This window comes from Hippoglossus stenolepis, chromosome 15, assembly GCF_022539355.2.
Source record: "Hippoglossus stenolepis isolate QCI-W04-F060 chromosome 15, HSTE1.2, whole genome shotgun sequence".
Taxonomy (NCBI): domain Eukaryota; kingdom Metazoa; phylum Chordata; class Actinopteri; order Pleuronectiformes; family Pleuronectidae; genus Hippoglossus; species Hippoglossus stenolepis.
Window position 1 is genome coordinate 8117358 of NC_061497.1, and position 20663 is coordinate 8138020.

The window sequence follows — 20663 nt, forward strand, 5'->3', positions numbered from 1 at the left end:
ATTAACACCAGGCTTCCTTGGGCCCTTAACAATAGACATGGCATGTCTGAAACCGATGAGATGAGTGGTTCTTGAGATACGTGTTCCAAAGATGGACAGATGGATGGACCAACAGACAGATTTGATGTTATTCACAGTCATATTTAGTTCCATCATCAAATTTTAGTAACAAAAAAAAGGTAATAAAAGTTAAGCATTACAAGCGATATTTAAGTTAGAACGTGTCGGGATTCGTACTCCGCTGATTCTCCAACATCGCCGATTTGAGCGCTGTCAAAAAATTATCTGCAAATGAACTTTTTCTCGAAGCGCTCCGTGTCGGCTTAGGTTAGGCTCGGCGGCTGTCATTCAGCGGGAGGGAAACGTGGCGAAGTCGAACAAGGTGTGTCAGCGTGATACAGCGGAGTCAAAAGCCCGGGGCACAGTGTGTATTAAGGTTAATTTGAACTGATTAGATTAAGCAGTGGGGCTGTTGCTGTGGGGAGACGGAGCGTTGCGCCGTGTCCTGCCATGAAGGGTGTGTTGAGTGCTTTATCGCGGGGTCCTAAGTGAGCCTGGGAGGGTGCGACTTCATGCTTAGGCATAGCAGGGTCGCACGGGCTCCGCTCTTTGATAGCATGTCTCCAGCAGCTTGTCACGCTTGATGGATGAGTCAAATTGGCAGTGTCTGGTACAAGGGAAACACTGTGGGAGGTTTGTAAATGCTGTTATTTTTATTAATACTGCAATCCTTCTTAGTATTTTCTTCCCTCTAAAGTGCTCGGTGTTTTTTTTGACTTGTGCTTATTTTTCTCTACGTAGAGGTCCGACTTAGGTGAGCTCAAGCAATTCTGCCGGTTATTCTTTTCCTATTTCCCAGTCCCTGTACCCCTGCCTGTGTTAAACCCTTTGCCCACATCTGCATGTACTGTACATCACTGAAAACGCCTTTCTTGTCTTTTCCTCTGTGTGATTCCTTCTCATCTGAAGCTTCACAAAAAATTCTTTATCTTTCAAGCAAGGTCCTCTCAGTGTTCTTTGTCCCTGGGCTTTTTGGAAGCCCCTCGTTCGCGCTGCACAGTATTTCCACTGTTAAAAAGAACACAGTGTGCTCAAAACCCCAAAAATCAAAGGTTTGAAAGATGCTGTTGACCTCAACACATCACAAAGGGGACAACAAAGGTCTTGATGCTTCTGAGACACGATTGTGGCTCGAGGATGTCCAAGGTAAAATGTGTCCCTGGAGTCTGTGAGACTTTGTTAGGGCTCAGCAGAACTTTGAGCTAATACAATATGGCAACGTTAATGTGTTAATAAATACATGTACCATTTACCATCTTCGTGTGTTAGCATGTTAACATTTGCTGCTGAACAAAAATAAAGCTTGAGTATGTTCATATATATATGAGCGTGTATGGCGCCCCATGCTATACAAATGTCTTTTTTTTTTTATTGGATAAGGGCCGATGATATAATGTACTTTATATGTACTGTGTGTTAATAGTTTTATTTTGAAAATTTGAAGCATTCACCCATTTAACTCGCACACCCAGTAACATGCTACCTATTAGCCAATATGACTTATTATCACGATACATGTAACAGTATCATTTCGTAGGTTCAAAGACAGATTTTGGCTCCTGAATTTGTTCTTGATAAATAGTGGAACATTTTACATCTGAGGTAGATCAATTATTTGTTATGCCTTCTCACTGCGCTTAGGCATTGCATAAGCATTACACTGTTATGTATTGAACGTTTGTTGTATTGTTATTGATGAAATGTATATTGCAATAAATATTTATACTGTTTTATCGCCCAACCCTTAATATATACACATATTGCATTCACATGCATGATGTGGTTAAAAATACAAAAAACATCTCTACCAAATGAGAATGATAATCATGGCAATTTGTCTAATAGCTGCCAAGATATTTCACTGTGTGGTGTGTGGACCGAAGGAGTGGACCAAGTGACCGACTGACTGTGGCGTCCCCGGAGCAATGCAAGTAGAGCAAAACACCTTCTACCTGCACCTCCCCAGACAGCTTCCAACTGACAAAGAACACATTTTTCATATTCCATCCCCGACCCAGTGACCCGGCAAGTTTTGCATCCAGAGTATTACCCTGAAACTGTTTATTTTCATGCTGGCAAGAAGTAATGAAGCAATATGTCATGATTGCTCTTCATAAAAGCACGCATGGCTATGTGACTAGACTTATTACCAGATAAAAACTGGATTCTTTGTGTGTCTTTTGTAACAATATCCACAAGGACAACTGTAATCACAATAAAATAAATGCAAAGAAGTGGCGAATATATGAAAAATCGGTGCTGTGAAATGTGTCGGGAATGAAAACGCTGATGCGACTGTGTGGGAGCAGCGCAGAGGAAAATAGAGGGGGAAGGAGAGAGGTGGAATAATCTACCTGGTTTAGTTGGACGCTCTTGGAGAAAATGACAAGCAGCTCGGTTAAGCTGACAGGTTGGAATCTGCCTCTGCTGTTGTTTAGATATGCAGATTCACTGGTGATGAGGACGTGACAAAACGCTGCAAACTCTGCTGATTAGAAGGATGTTAACAGCTGGTTTTGGATAAAGAAGGGACAAATAAGACACGTCCATATGTCTGAATTTGGGCCCAGTGAATTTTAATAACACAACCACACAGACTACAACTTCTTTTTGCTCAGGTTTGGGGTGAAAAGATCAAGAAACAGTTTTTTTCTGCTGTAAAACCATTTATTTTAATGGATTAATCCCATTAACAAGTTCAGAAAAATGGGTAACAGCCACTTTTAATGTAACAGAGCATGCTATTAATTATTGATTGATTTACATTTGTAAAGATAAAGAGCCCAAAAAACAACAAATCAGAAAGTTAGGTGAGGTTTCTTCACATCCTTGGGCATTGATATATTCACCCAGAGCGTCAATCTTGTTGGACTCTGTAGGAGAATAGTTAATCAGTTATTGACAATCAGAAGTTCATAAAATACTAATATTAAAATATTAATGTGAAAAATGTACTTTAATTAATATTTAGGTCACCTCGGGGCACCACCCTTCAAAGGAAGGGAACAGATTCATTTATTCAGCCTCATAAAAAGGATTAATTATAAATTGGAAATCTGATTAGTAGTAAGTTGATTACTTTAAACAAAATCATTCTATCAGTAATAAGCAAAGTAGAGGTAGAGGTTGGCATTTCACTCTTGTACAACATTAAACACCCACTCAGACTTCTTTAAATAAATGTCTCTATAGATACAGGCTGCTCTATTTAATGTGATAATAATGAGTGAGAATATTAACATTTTACTAATTTCTAAATGTTGATAACTGACTGAATGTTACCTACTAGGCTCAACACCTCCTCTCCACTACGATGAGATGCTGCTGCTCATCTGCGTGACTTCAGCGCCAACTTTAATCTGAATTCAAACATATATCACCGGGAGAAAATTAAATCTGACGGAGACACGGCTGGATGTGGATGGTTCACCTGCATTAATGTTAACATTGTGTAAAATTTCATCAGCCGGCAATGGAAGTGTCGACATCTCCTTTCCAATTAAGCTCCCTTTACTACATATTAAGTGCTCAACCTAAGCTGCAGGCGCGCGGAGGATGCATTTCAACCGAGCTGGATTTCCTTTCATTCTGTCTGGGGTACAGTATATGTGAAGAAATGGCTAAGCCTCACAAGATTTTAGGGGGGGTTTTTTTGGGTGAGGGGGGGGTAAGAAATACTGCAGCCAAATTGAGCCTCTCCATCTGTAAGCTGCTTTAAGCCTCACTAAAGGCTTAGCTACTCCTTATTAGTAGTGGCTGCATGTGTAGATTCAGCAGACAACCCCCTTTCCCTGGCTTTGCCACCCAACTATTTACCTTTTCATGCAACCGCACTGATCTCTTCCTGCAGACCCCTTCAAGATCCCCACCCCCCATCACTGAGTTGAGCATTCAGACCAGGGCACGGTGGAAATATGCAAGGAAATGGTATTGTTTGTCCAGCGGGTGTGTTCCGTAAACACAGCTTTCAAAACCTGCCTGTCAGTGGACGGATGTGTGGACTGACTGTGTTTTTATTTAAATATCAAGCTCATGAAAAACTGCAGATTCTTTCCTATAGAATAATTCACCACCGGAGGTGAGCTTACAGCGGGGGAGTCTTTCCCGTTGCCGCAGATAACACCATATTTTATGTATGTGAAGAGCACATCTTCTTCTGAATGATCTGAGAAGAGGCATATTTTCCGCCTTGATGTACAGTGAAGATCACCTCTCTGGGGGATGAATGCAGATGTGTAGGATATATTCCTTTGCATCTTTGCAGGCTTGAGAGTGCCATCTATTGTGCACTGTGTCGGCTCTTCTCCTGTCTGTTTGACACGCGAAACAACAGCACTGAGTGAACAAGTGTTCAGACGCTGCTGGAGACACTGACAGCTTCCGTCTTTTTTAGTTTTTTTACTTTCGTGCATTGTTTGGAGTAGAATAGATGATTTCTACTAAAATGGGAAGATGTCTTGAATATTTAAACATGGCAAACTAAGTCTTCAAAGTATTTAGTACAACTTGCACTCACTGTAAATCATTTATAAAGGTTTCGTCACTCAAAAACTAATTATTGTCAACAAAATTCCTTGATTATAATGAGTTTTTTGTGCTAACTTACAAGTGATTAAAGATCAACAAATTATATGCTGATCATTTACTAATGATTTGTACATGATCATGTGATTAGTTCATCATTAACTAAAGGCTTCTAAATGACTTATGATTGAACATTATTATAAATTGTTAACAAATTTGGTAATTTACAGGTTCATATTTTTAAATTTGGCAGTTCAATAGAATAAATGTAAAAGCTCTAATGTTCAAAATACAAATTATTTCTCTCTTCGCACGTTCTGTCTGAAATGCTCCATTTTGGCTCTTGTCCCGCCTCCCAAAAATCACTCTGATTAGTCAGCTCGCCGGTTGTTTTGTGATTGGTCAACTGCTTAGTCAAGTGTAGGGGATAATCTATGTTACTTAATTAGTTTGTGATTAATTGAGCAGGTGTTCTTGCAGATGTACGAACACAATCGACGTGTTCTCTCCTCTTGCAGCCACTTTGCTTCCCGTTTCTCACTTTTAAGTGAAGGTCCTGGCCATCTCCATGACGATGCCCTGAGTACAGTTATCCTAACCCTGATTGATCAGTGTGACAGGAGGGAATCAGTTCAAATGATATAGTTTCATTTCACTCAACTGTCAGAATTCCACGATAGTCAAGAGTTTCTCATTTTACTAATAATATCATATCTGTAGAGCGCAAGAGGAACTCAGCAATTTGATATGAATGGACGAATGGCAAATCCATAGTGATAGGTATACTCCAAATGTAGACTAATGTGTTTCCATGTTCTACTGTTGTGCGAGTATTAGTTGAGCGGTTGATGGAAAGAAACAGCTGGTGAAGCTAATTTAAACAATTAAACTACTGCAGAAGACACAACATTACCAGGTCATTAAAACAGCTCCATGCAGAGCTCAATAAAGCAAAGGAAACCATGACGGAAATGTCTCAGTTCTATTTCCTGTTTCTATTTCATGTTTTCATATGAGGCAATGTCTCGTCATTGCCTCGCTGGAAGTGGTTACTGATGTTAAAGTCACATAATTCATGTATGTCAGCATTTATTCACTGAAACTGTTTAACGTTTGTTTTAAACAACACTCTTACTTGTCCGCCTCATGCAACACCGAAATTGAAAAAAATTCTAACAAAAATTTGTTTATTTCCTGTTTCCACTCAAATCCAAAGGTGCAAGTTGATAATGCGTATGATAAAGGGTAAATGGAAACACGCTCACTGTATATACAGATCTGTATTCCAAACAAAGGCCATTCCTCAGACAAGCATCCAAATGTTTGTGCTGAGATTTTCTTCTCTCTGCAATCTGCCCACAACAGCTCTGTGTACACAGCAAAGAGTTTGAGTTTGAATATTGAAACTGTAGATGAGCATTGAAGAACTCTAACTGTTGCTGACGAGTGAAATCTTGGACGGATGAGTGCAAACCACTTAACCAATGGATAATAAATGATGCACGGCTTATTAGTGGAACTTTCTCGAACGGTTTAACTTCAAGCTTGAACAGCTGTTCAACTCTGAATCACAATCCTTTGTTTTAGTTACTTTTCATTTCATTAATAAACACAATGTTTGTGGAGTATTTATTAATTTTGAGTCCAATTTCAATAAAAAAAATAGAACTGGACTGGTACTCAGTAGAGTGCATAAACCTCTGACAAGGCCCAACAGACCCCTTATGAAACCACATGTAAATCTGCTAAATCAAGATTTTATTTGGATCTGCATCAAATTACACACACTTGACACATAAATATCCTTGAATTATTCCCTGGGAAATCATAAGACAGTGATAAAATAAATCCCTGCATCAGCCTCTTTCTCTGGATCCATGCTAAAATTCATCACGTTCTTTCTTGACTCATGTCCCTTCTCTCCACCAGGTTTTGTGGGAATCCATTCAGTAGTTTTTTGCTGACAAACAAACAAACCAAAGTGAAAACATGACCTCCTTGTTGAAAGGAATAAGGAAACTGGTTCTATCTGTTTTTTTTTAGACCAAATTAAAGTTAAAAAAAACTAAAAACTCAATTTAAATACACAGAGAAGAGTAGTCCTACCACACCACACCAGAAGACTGAGACAACATTTGGAGAAATAACTTTGAATACATAATGCAATTGGAAAAAATAATCTAAATGAACTGACAACTGTGTTGAGTTGCTTTACTGCCTTGAATATTCCTCATGCATGTGACAGTGGATGGTTAAAATATTTGATATTATAACTGGCGTTATTCTCGCTTCTTCTTACTGTCAACAAAGACTAAACCAACAATGTGTTCATCTGTCTCTCAATACTCCAAGATTCTCCATCTGTGGCGCTCAGCTCTGAGCCCATTTGCTCTTTATTCTGACAAGAGAAAAACTAAGTACATGCACACAACTGAGAACCAAAATTTAATGAGAAGACGAGCAGATGCTCATTTGAAAATGTTCACTAATTCACCAATTGAACTATGGTAAATACATTTTGTCCAAGCATAAATATCAGATTAATTAACTATTTAGTGTTAATTTAACATTAATGTTTGAGCTGCTGATTCTTGCATCATCTCTCTCTCTCTGAATCAGGAGCTTTCTTTTAAAAAATAAATAAATAAATACAAGAACCAGTAATGTGTAAAAGATTGTGTCCTCTCATGTAACATTAAGCAGGGATCAGAATTTGAATTCATTTAATTGAATTAATTCCATCTATGTAGGTAAGGGATGCACACGCACAAAGGTCACTCTCATGTGCCACAGATTCCAGTGACAGGCACACAGCCTCAAGAGTGAAACAGACGTTCATGCATGAGAGAGAGAACTGCAGGTAAAACCCCGAGGTCTGTAAAAAATATGGACCATGAGCACGTGGTGGAGGGACAGCATGAGCAAGCATTCTGCAAATAGGGCTTCACACATCGCATTAGAGATCTGTACAAACAAATTCTTGGTTCATCATGAAAGCGTGGCGGGACAAATTAGGAAGTGGCGAGCCGCCACAGTCTGGATAATTAATGGGAAACACTGCTGTGTGTTCATCGCTGTGAGTACGACCAATAAGAGCAGCCATTTTCATCACATAACTGATTACTTTCACATTAGCAGTTGTTGATGGTGGGAAAAGGATATTTCTACATTTATTGTACATTCCCTGAAATGAGATTTATAGTAAATTTATTGTAATTCAGGGTCCCACTCCTAACTGCCAACAATATCATCAGGGAGTCTGTGCCTTGGTGTAAGCAGTGCTGCAAAATTCTAGCTATTAATAAATCTATAATTTTTTTTCAGCTGAATCACTGAGTAATTAATAACAATAATTAAAAATGCAATGATTCATCACTTTCTTTGTCTACCTCAAAAATGCCAGATACATGAAAAAGTACAAGTAAGCTCGCGTCATCTCGACCGTGCACTGAGTTTTCTTTATTTCAGGTTATGTGTGAGTTGACTTTAACACAGCAATACAACATTAGTCCTAATGACAACAACAGGGATGATCCATCTGCCTGCTCATATTATCATCACCTCTCGCAAACATCCCCTCCATCACTCATCATACAAATCAACAGTCTTATGTAAAGAAAAAAAAAAATGCTCTCACTTATTACAAGAGTTCACTCAGCCAGTATTTAATCAGTATTAGGGATGGCATGTAACATTAATGATATTTGACAGTGTTCTCTATCACCGAGGCCACCCCATAGAAGCTGCCTCTGCCATCCACCGCTGAGGCATCACTGTACATGCAGCTACGTCTACTATTATAGTTGACAAATGAAGTTATAACATTAACTGAGTTAGGAGCACGGATTTCTGTCGTAGATTCAGTTTCCCATACCAACAGAGGCAGCCGAGCCTCTCATGGCCTGATAACTGTCTCGTGTTCACGTGTATGTTTTTCAGCCCGACAGCCTCACAAGTGCCCTTTTCCCCCCCCCTAAACGAAATCACTCATCAATCTAAGTTTATTACCTGAGTTAGCTTCAAATAATGAGTTTCTCCTCGGACATTGATCTATTTAATGAAGATCTACCAAGACCTGTCTATTCCCCGCTGACTGTCCACCAGCCCCGAGCTGTATCACAGTCCTCCTGATTGAGTTCTGCTCCACATTTTCTCACGCAGGAATTAATCCTCGGCAGCTATAGTGAAGGAGACAATGTCTTATTAGAAAAGTGTTATTGTGAAGTACAGTCAGATTGTTAAAGATGCACTTTAAAGTTTAGAACCACCGCCCTGCGGTTGTATGCCTCCGCCAACCACTGAAGTTTCAGTCGACATACATTTCTTTTCCAAACTCATGCAAGGTCATCGTGACATTTGACTGTTGATATCTAATCCATTCATCTTTGAGTCCTTGTGACAACTGGACCAAAATGTGAGGAAATTCCCAAAAGGCAGACTTGAGATATCATGTTCAAGAGGGACACCATGATCTTGACCTTTGACCACGTCCAACGGGACGGACGGACATATATGTACAAACGTAGAGACAACCTGAAAACATAACGCCTCCGACCACTGGTGGAGCTGGTGTAGAGGCCGAAAAACAGGCTAAACTGGCCAAAATGTAGACGGATATAAACCATTCATTCAATGGTCATCAATAGTCAAATATCTGCAGTTTGTTTCCCAACTACTGTCACATTGTTTCATGAACATCTTGCCTGGCACAAAGAAACAATAATTCACCGATTGTAAATTATAATCGACGTTTGCATGGTCTTGATAATATGTGCATCAGTGTCGGCATTCTTTTATCCACAAATCAATGGGGATAAATGAGTCGGATGTTGAAACTGACTGAGAAACACGAGAAGATAACAGGAAGTATAAATAAATGAGTGTTTCAAGCTTTTCTTTATCGTTTTATATTTTATGCAATGTGGTGGTTTGTCAAGGTCTGGTTTGACGAGTACACTTACACTGCTGTAAAAGTTAATACTTCATATTTGAGAGCTTTGTGACTGTATAATAATTTAAAGCAATAGTAATTAAATTCATATTCAGCTTTATGCATGTTTTGAATTTCAATAAAAATGTAAAATGATCAGAGATTCCATTTAAACTAGAGAGCAAATCCGACAATGCATTCTAAAAGCATTGTTGAATTTGCTGTTCATCCCCTTTAAAACAGCCCATTAGCAATAAAAAAAAACACCTTATGTAATATAAAGACCAACTACAGCTTGTGCGATGGTGCTCAAGGTTACATGAGAAATTGAAAGATATTGAAAAAGTCCCATTTCACTAACATGGCCACTGAAATTGAAAGCTTTACAGAATTTATGTGAAGGTGACATCCTCCTCCCTGTCATATGCACTTATTCTTACTTTATCCTCTTCTTTCAACCTTGCACATTTAAGATCAGTGTCACGGCTTGAACTGTGTAGGCTAAGTAACGCAGTAAAGTGCGCTCGCAGTGAACACTTCAGGTTTCAATACTCTCCGCATCGCACGCAAGCACATTAACAGAAAACATGAAGCCACGCAGAAGCCGCACAACGGAAACACAGAGTTACGGACCTTGGTCTTCTGTGAAAACCTTTTGCTGCTGTGTTGTGGTTTTTGCAGTTGTGTTCTTGTGAGACGTCTCCGTCACTGAACCTACGGGCTTCTACAACCAATACAAAATTTGATAATCAGCAGCAGATTTTGCATTGATCGGCCTATAAATGGGATACATAAAACTATATATGAAACTTTAGCACAGGTATGTTATCATAATATGTCATTGAACTTCTTCAGTCCTGCTTTTGTGTAGGCATCCATTTGTGTCACGGGAAACAATGCTGTACAAGCCACATGTTTTTAGCTGTCTAGTTCACTTTTTTTCCACCAAGGTTTAGAGCCTGGAGTATTGAATTTTTCAAACCGAGTGTGTTTGTGTGTGTGTGTGTGTGTCACCTGCAAGCTAAGCTCCATCTCATCCCTGTGTTCCTGTCCTCACTAGGGACACAATAGACTATAATATAATGCTTCAACGACAGTATTGTCAGGGCTTATTGCAGCTGAAAGATTCTATCTTAAAAAAACACTAGTATGAAGTCAAGATGGTGTAAAACAAAACATATGATATGTCAGAGCTGAAGAGACCAAAGCCATCGTCCGCATTTAATGTAAACCATAAACCATTGTCATGTGTGGGTGTGATAAAAAAGAAACTTCCTTTAGCAGGTGTCCTCATTTTGATACTGTTGTGTAAATCAGGTGGCCCAGGTTTGGTTCGACCCTCCACTTGCCCATGGGCATTGTTTAAATGACAAAGCCTATAGTTAATCAGCAGTCAAATGTCCACTGCTCCCTACCAATAGTTTCTTGCCCAATTACATTAAACTAGCACCCAAACAAACTTTGATTATTAAACTCTAAGGATGAAATTCAGCGTCATTAAAGCTGAAATTCCAACAAACGTTTTAATAGTGTCAGAATTATAAAGTGTTTCCAGTCTAATGTTCCTGCACCTGGCCGAGATATAGTTGAGCACATAACCCAGTGGGTCAAAGTATCAGATTTCAAAGATATTGTTCTCTGAATGTTGCAGAGTAACATAATGTGAACAGAAAAAACGCAAAATCAATCTAATGCTTTTACAGTTAGATTTGACTTTATCTCAGTGTAACTTGTAACATCACTCAGCGAAATGGGATGAAGCAGCTTTGTAACGTCTTACTCGTTATTCCTTTAAACTGGTGTGTGACTTACATTATGCCTGATCTGAACTATGTTTCACAGATGGTTGACCGGAGAGTTCCGAAGGCCCCAGCAGAAAGGCTTTAGATGCATTATGTTCTGCGTTAGGAGTTGCCGTCCGGTCTCTGGTGTTGTGATAAGGCGAACCTCGGGTGATTGTATCTCATGAGGATAATGGACGTACTGTCAGACATGCGCTGATGTCGACTGCTATCTGCTCCCTCCCATTTGGTATAATATTGAACTGCCTCTTTCACCTCAAGCTTTTTGGTTTGTCTGTCAGCAAGTGCGTCAGACCAAGAAGTGCCGCTGTATAAACTCAAATATTCAGGTAAGGACGACTGAGGCTCATTGAGTTCATTCTTTTATTGGCCACTGTGAACACCAAATAGAAATTCAGCCATCTTCATAAGACATCTGTGCAAAAGATTATATTTAAACAGTAACACATTTCAAGAGTAGAACTCAATAAAAACAAACAAAGCATTAAAGATCTGAAGTGGCCTGAGGCTGCAGATGAATTGAAATGCGAGTGCTGCTGCCTTCGTGTGGCTGCAGAGATTAAATGACCTGAAGGAGAAGCTCGTCATACAGTAGAAACCAGATGTGCACAACAGACATTGTCAGAATCAATCATATTAGCCTACTTGAAAAATAAATGCATACTGATATAAACGTTTACCCACAATAAACTTTGATGATTTAAAGACACTGGGAGAGGTTGATTAAATATACGTATCTATATATTCAAGCATCATTCTGTCGGGGCATTTGCAGAAAGGTTTGAGTTTGCTCTTGTTAATAAAATCAGTGAGAGGGACATTGCTTCAGAAACAGACGTGGTCCTGTAGCCATTTACAGAATTTATTGTTAAAGTTCATTGTCAAGTTATAAATAACTGACAGAAATACTGTGCAAAAGGCTGTGATTACCGTCTCTCTCTCTCTCTCTCTCTCTCTCTCTCTCTCTCTCTCTCTCTCTCTCTCTCGGGTCTTATTATGTCCCTGTTGTCAATAATCTCTCTACCAAACTATAAAGTAATCGACATCTATCACACATCTATCACCGCTGCACCCAGACTATAGTTTATGGTGCATTAGGGCAGATTAAGTGAGAGAGTGTATCCTACACATGAAGGAATCATTGGAGTCATTTGTTTTTGCGTGTGTGTGTGTGAGAGAGAGAGAGAGAGAGGTTGACACAGTTTGCGAGTCGGGCAGTGCGCATTGACAATGGGTTAGGTGTGTGTATGAGATATATTATCCCCATATTAAGATTCATACATTTTGATTCAGGGTTTTGTTGGAAAATGTTTTCATGTGCTAATGTTCAGGTTTTAGCTCCAATCTCTTTCGGGCCCTCCTCCTGATAACACCCAATCTGCTCTGATTGGCTGGCCTACTTTTAACACATAACGGAAATGTCCGCCTGTGCTTTTGCTTTGTTTGCCTTTGAGTTGGGCGTGCCAGACTAGCTACTGGGTATACATTATGCAAATGTCGGGAGGGTGATTTCACATGACATCACAATTCCCCAGAAGTATCAGCTGGACTACTGACAAGGTAGAGGAGCAGAGGAGCTGCCTTTATAACACTTTGCAGATATTTTAAATCCTCAAAAAACAAGAAGAAAATAATTATAACACACTACAGGAAAGAACCAGTGAAAAGGTATAATTTGTCTGACCCATTACCACAGCCAATTTCCTATAATAAGCAAGTCAGCAAGCCAGAAAGTGTCAGCATTTAATATTTCCATGATCATTTTAGGGGAAGAGTACCCTCTCTCAATTTCCATTAGAGAACTAATTGTTTTTATGCTCATTTTGGATCGAGGGGTGGGACCATGGGGATTCTGGCCCCTGATGATATCTTGTTTTCCCCTGAAGTGCCCTGTCCTGTCAGTTTTATTTAAAAAAGAAAGTCAAACAATTATAATGACGATTCAATAAAAATGCATTCTTTTTTTGATAAAGGACAATTATCAGATACATTCAACTATGTGTGGCTTTGCTAACAGAAAACAGGGAATGACTTAAATGTGCACCTTAGTGATTCAGAAATAGTGCATGGATGTTGGATGTATGTACATAGTGTGCTGCCTGATTTAGAAAAATCATAGGTCTGCACTGTTTGCATTTCCGTTCCCAAATGGATTCGGTGAAGCCCCTGGGGAGGCAACCTGAACTGCCATCGCCTTTTTCTGCCAAAGTGAAGGAGCAGCACTGATACTAAGGTCCTTGTGGATCACTAAACTCCTCACACTGTCACAAATGCACAGGCCAGAAACCCTCTGTCACTTGTATCTGCAATCTCATTCTTTCGGTCACTAACCCAGAAATCCTTGGGACCATATAGGTCAGAGCCGGACGGGAGACTGACCGGAAACGCAAGAGCTTCAACTGATGCACGAAATCTGCGGTCAAGTTCACTGTCCCTCTTATTCCCACTTCCTGACACACCTGAACTCTCCTGCTCGGATCGTATGACCTCATTAATGGAGCAGCCTGCACATTCATCCACGAGAGACTGCCGACTCCGAAATGGAAGTGCCTCCTGCGACTGACAGTCATGTAGAATGTATGTATTTTCATCACATCAAATGGAAAACGTATGCGACAAAGAGCCCTCCTCCAAAATCCAATCAGTCCATCTACTGTAGAGGACTGTTCAACATGTTTCTACGGGGGAACCAGAGGGTGTTCGGTTTCTGGCATGTATTGTTCTTGAGTAATTGTGTGCTCAAAACTGTGCCCACACAGACAGATGCCACAGTGATGAATCAAGTCCCTCACCTATTGCAGGGGAATGAGAAACAATGTGTAGCAGCCATTTCTTACCTTATTACTACACAGCGGTGGCGTGCAGCGACTTTTACAGATAGTCAAGCGGAACCAAACAACCCCCCCCCTACCCCACCACCAGCTGTTTACTACACCAGCAAGACAAATATGAACCAGGCTAGAACTCACCCTTTTATGACAGTATTGCAGCAGTAGTATAAATCTCTCTTGAATCCGTGGCCTATCGTGTCTCATGGTAATGTGCTGCCTGTCTTTCCTTAGCTGAAAATCTCTCTCCCCCTGCAGTGTGAGGGGTTTAGTGATCCACCGCAATCTCGGTGCACTCTGCCTTGACATCTTCACCCGTGAGCTCCTACGTGACAGGAGCATTTCAAGAGAATTAGGGGGTGCAGGCAAAAGGGACCTGGTGGGGCCCCATATCAAACCAGGAGTGAACCCCATGTGCTGGTGACAATCTGTTCAGTTTGGCCAAAGGATGAACTGATTAGGTTTTATTAGTCATAGGTCAAGGTTGCTGTGACCTCACAAAACACTTTATTTGCCTCATGAACGTGTTTTGTTACGAATGTATTGATGATTGAGTTCTTTCAACGTTGGCAGAAATTTCCACTTAAACTCATTGATGAACTGATTAGTTTTGGGTGATCAAGTGTCAAGGCTATGGCGACAACACATGCTTTTGCTCATCCTTTTCTTCAAATGTTGACCATTTGTCACTTGGACTCAAAGATGAATTGATTGGATTCCAGTGGTCAAAGGTCACGATGACCTCATTTGAGTCTGAAAAAAAGAGAAATAATTCAATATAATTTCTGTGTCAATCTACTCAACATTTGCCATTAACTGGCAATGACACAAGCCAGTGATGATGCAGGATCCTGTATTTGTCTGCCTCAGTATTATTTACCTTCCCTGGCTTATTGCCCGGACCAGTCGCACAAGGAAGAATGTGTCTTCTCCTACAAGGCCAAAGTTGTCTGAATGCAGGTACTTAGCACAGGTCTTGAGGAATTGGGTGCATTGATATATTTAATGAAAAAGCCCAAACTGTCAAACCTTGCTGTGTGAAATTATGTTGCTATACAACTAAACTGCTTAACAAAATATTTTTTACAGGAAATGTAATTGCCAACTAGATTACGGTCAGAGGCTACATTTATGAATGGCAGAAGAGTAACCAGCAGGAGGTTGGGGTGGGTAGCAGGTGCACAGTGCACGACTGTCACACCAGAGAACAGGGTTCATTCCCCAGTCCTGCCTGGGGTTAGATTTAGGCAACTATAGCACTTTGGTTAAGGGAAGATTGTGGTTTTCGTCAAGTTTAAATAAACATAATTTCTCTTTATTAAACCAGACCGCAAAATTCACCAAAAACAAAATGCTCAAACACTGCCTATGTGCCCAGGGGTCTGCAATCTCTGGGTTATTATCCCTCCTGAGCTAATTAAAATAGCCTAGTTTAATTAGGCGTGATCGCTTCCTCATAATTGGAGCACAGTAGTCATGTGACACATGCAGATGGAAGACAATAAAATAGATGTATTGTCTATTATTACATCTATTAAAAATAATGTAAATGATAATTGTGGAGTTTGCTTTTAATTTATAAATATCTATTCATTTAATATCAAACTTATTGTTTCATCCAATTCCTTAAATGGAACAATAGTAAATATTCTAAAACAGAAGGAAATAACATGGCATCAGAGCTGCAGACTGTCATTGCATCTATCAGTAGAACAATCATAATCAAATAAACCACATCTGATTGATAAGAATAACCATAAGTATTAAAACTGAACTTTAATTGCCATTAGAGATTAATGCTCTCTTTGAGGTTATTCCACCTTTTTTTGTATGTCCCTCTTAAACCAGAGGGCCACCACCGTTTTAGAAACATCTAACAAGATTAAGAGGTGAGTGCCACATGACTCTCTCACCCATGACTACCGCTCTGAGACCCAGAAAGAGGCCATTTCTATGGAAATGCAATGTTTACACGCATGGGGGGAAGTCTATTATCTGCCATTTTGAAAATGTTAAGAGCACAGTTCTTCCTGGGGTTTCTCCCTCGCATTGCTCACAGCATTTTCATCCTTGTTTTCTTTTTCTATTTTCCCCCCCTCTGCTCTTCCAGAAGAAAAACAAATGGTGTAAATGTCCTTGCGCCTGATTAAGCACAAACCCTTTTCTTTCCCCTCCACGTCTATATCACTAGAGCAATATCTCATAACCTCTCCCCCCCCCACAAAGTACCTCTTCCAGAAGCTGAATGGAGCCTTCACCTTGAAAGCCTTCAAATGGAGTTGGTGGGATTGGGCCCTTCTCCCTCCACTCTGGCAAGGTGTGTCAGGAGTTCAACAGTGTTTTGTGGAGCGTGAAGGTACACAGAAGAAGCACTGTGTTCTCCGTGAGAGTGATAGTAATGCATTGGCAGCACCACTCATCTCCAGGAGAGAGAACTCCATCTCTTGAGAAGACACATCTTGTGATGTGATTTTAAGAGTGCTTTGAACGTTACTTCAAACGCGTCTCAAGAGGTATGGAACAGTTTGAGGTTTGAAGAATCGTTTTGAAAACAACGGTAGCACAAGAGCTCAAAATAACCCCCATGGTCGAGACAATTGTTAACATGACTATATATATATTTTTTTTTTTTTTTCCAAATGATCTGTCTTTGCAGTGGAAGAATTTCTATCATGGTTGTTGTTTTGAAGTGTGCAGGCATTAGGGCAGTGTCCACCTCCTGTAGGGTTCAGAGGTCACTTCCTGCCTTCACAAACTCAAAGAGACAAGGGGCAACTTTCCAGGTCAATGAGCGATGCCCTCTGTCCCTAAACAGGTGGTGTGTCACACAGAAAGCTCTCTACACGTGTGGGAGTTGACATAGCCCATTTTAAACTGTAGGTACTTGTAAACAAATAACACAGCCTACTATGTGCACTGTGGTGAAAACTCACGTTTGCAACTGTCATCTGCAGCAGCAACCAAAAACAACTGGCTAACTAGGCTCAACAAGACATTTCTTTATGTTTGTGTTTTCAAAAAGTATTGTGAGGCTGTGTGGAGTTCAATCAGTTTTCGAATTTTTTCCAAATCAAGCGAATCGGATTCAAGTTTCAAAGGAGAATGTTTATTCTTTTTCAGTTTTCCCCTTTTCTCTTGTGTTTTATAGTTTTTATTGTGTTCTGCAAAGTTAAAAATCCAAAGGTCTGCTACAAAGGAAGCTCCAATTCCCGAGAGATAACGCTGCTATGAAGCTCCTGAAAGGTCTCGCCAGTCGTTTCGGACGCCATCGTGATTTCCTGTGACATCACAGTGACCTACATTTGCATAATCCACGCCCAGCTGCTAGTCTGGCGCGCCCCCTAGTAAAGCCAGGTTAAGTGAGAGTGGAGGCTTACGCTTCCTAAAGGCACTTGTAGCAGTTCACCAATCACGACAGAGTGGGTCAGCTGGGCCAATCAGAGCAGACACAGCGTTATCGGGGGGGGTGGCACAAAGAGATAGGAGCTGAAAACAAACGTTTCAGACAAAAGAAATATGAATAATTTATATGCCCATGAACCAGGTCATCGGTGTGCGATGGTTAACGCTATTCGGTTAAGAATATCTTCAAAACCAGAGGACCTTCAACTGGAATACGGACAACTAGCATAACTATTAGACTTAAAAGGATCTAAGTGATACAGCTCTTGTGCAATAGTTTACCTTTTGACCATCAATTTTCATGAATTGGTGCAAAGGTCTACTCAAGGGTGTTGTGTTTGCACTGTTCCAGAGAGGACCAATATCCACAGCCATCTTGCAGCTACTGACTACCTCATGCTTTATTCGTAAAGAAGCACAGATCACATTTCCCTTCCAGCAATCGAGCCACACCCACACATCATCCTAATTTCTTGTGGAGCTCAGCCAATGTGAACAAAAGGGAAGATGAGCGAGGCAGAAACTAACCACAGCTCCCCGCTGCCGATAAGTCATAAAAGGCAATATCACATGAAATTATAACGGATGTTCATTTACAGCTCGCTACCATTCAATTTTATGTGTCATCTGGAGCAATTTGAGAGCCAGAATGACTCAGACAAAATGATGAGCTGAAACCAGCAGCATAAGGTGTTGGATCCATGACCGGTAACACTCTCAATCCCCCACTAACTGGTTTTAATGTTGATAATGTTGATGCAAAGTGGAGCTTTAGCCCATAATAGAATAAGATATAGATAGTTTTCCATTTCCTGTAATTTGTGGCTTTCTTTGTTCAGACAAGATATTGGAGTACAGTAAAGGAGTGCTGTCAAAAATATACAGTTGATTATTTGAATGTTTTATATGTTATAACATGCATAGATAACTATCAAGGTAAAAGGGGACCCTCTACTTGTCTGTTCCCTAAAACAATATCGAAGGTTAACAAAGCTCAGTGCTATCATTGACCTCCAGACAAGATTGAACTAGAATATCTCTCAGTAGAGCTCATACCTAAACTCACTAGATGTGTTTTTTTTTTTATTTGGATCTGCAGCAAATTGCACACACTTATAAATATCAGTCCATCAAGAAATGTTTTCGGGCAAAAATGTTGAAAAACGACCTTTCTTGCGATGTCGAAGAAAGTGAATAAAACTCCAGGATCAGACTCCTGGATCTGCAACTTGATGGTTCTGTCCTGACCTTTACCACATCTTCCCACCAGGTGTTTCGTGGTAATGCTGCTAAAACCACAAACAAATGCAAAATAAAACACAACATTATGGCTGTTTTGCATAAAGGGGGTGGAGCCGGTCGCCAAGTAACTAGAAAGTCGTTGGTTTGATCCCCGGGTTCCTCCAGTCCACATGCTGAAGTGTCCTCGGGTAAGAGACTGTGCACCACACCATTCACACAATGGGAATGAATGGTGTGTGACAGAAAAAGCTCAGTATATGGAAGCGCTGTACGAATGTGGTCGATAAGATTAGGAAAGCACTTTGTAAATACAGCCAATATACCCTTTACATCATTAGCTCTGGAAATTAAGTGTCCGACTAAAACAATGATATGGTTGTTATAGTTAAAATGCCGTGTGACACTGGCATTACTGCGTCTTGTGTGTATACTTTGAAGATACTCAGATCACTGGTCTGAGTTCCAAGGCCGTGTTTCAGTGGACTGAGCACCCTAAGCTGTTGGACCGAGGTTTGTCACTTGTGTGCAGGGCTGGGCTTCGTCGTCCGGACACATGTCTACTCCGTCTACTCTCACTGAGGCTGAGCGGGCCCGGTGGTGAACACACTGTCACACGCACCATCTGTTACCTCCAACACTCCTGGCTTGGACAAACACGGTTATGAGTAGGTAATGGTGCGGACGAAACTTGTGACCTTGACACTGTCTCCTATGTGTGATCAACAGAGAGAGAGGGAGAGAGAGAGAGAGAGAGAGAGAGAGGTAGATTGATGAGAGGCAGTAGCCCTTTTGATTTTGGTTTGTGTGAGAAAGGCTGCAGAATCCCACGTTGCCTGGAAACATGTCCATCTCTCTCTCTGTGTGTGTGTGTGTGTGTGTGTGTGTGTGTGTGTGTGTGTGTGTGTGTGATGAGAGATGGAGTCTTTCACTGCCTCTCTTATCTTATTCAGCATCAAAGATTAACATCAAACCACCTCACTCAATGAATGCACGTTCTTTTTTCTTGACCTTATGCTATAGACATCAAATGCCGTTATGCAATCCCTTATCCTACATGCCATTTCCTCCTGTCTCTTTATTTTTATGACATTTTTCATCTCACCGCCTTGAAGCACTCTTCCTATTTTTATTATCGCTATATTCAGAGGGTGTGTATTAATTTGTGTCTCGTCTAAAAGTGAGACACTAACGAACACAGTCATTTTTGTGACTAATTTCTGTATGTTATTTATTAAGAGTATTGTAATTTGGAAAAAAACATATTAACCATTTTGATTCGGTACTTCGCAGTGTTGTCTGATTTTATACTATTTTTAATGCAGCAAAGAGCATCTTATATGTTTTATTCATTTCCAACATTTTACTTATTAAATACTATTTTGAATGTTAACCAGGCTGCATGTATGTAGCACTTTATTTCATTTTATCGACCACTCAGAGCTCTTTAGACTACAGGTCACACATCTTCATACAGCGCTTCCACACGCATTTGTCTGCCAGTCATTATTTGTCAGGAGCAATTAGTGGGTTCCGCGTCTTGCCCAAGGACACTTTTGCATGTGGACTGTGGAGCCAGGGATTGAACTGCTGACCTAATGGTTAGCGGACGCCCCGCTCTACCTCCTGAGCCGCAGCTGCCCAATGAGTGAGCCATTAACTGGGTTTTCTCTGATAACACCTAACATAGAAAGCAAGATGTAATATAACACGGTGGCACAGAAAGAGATATTTATAAATTATACGTAATATGGTGAGAAAAACAGGAAGCATCATCTCAGCTCCACAGCATCATGGTACTGGGCCGATTGTTAACTGGATACTGACTTGTAAACATTAAACAATGAGACACAATATCTTTGTAACATATGATCAGGT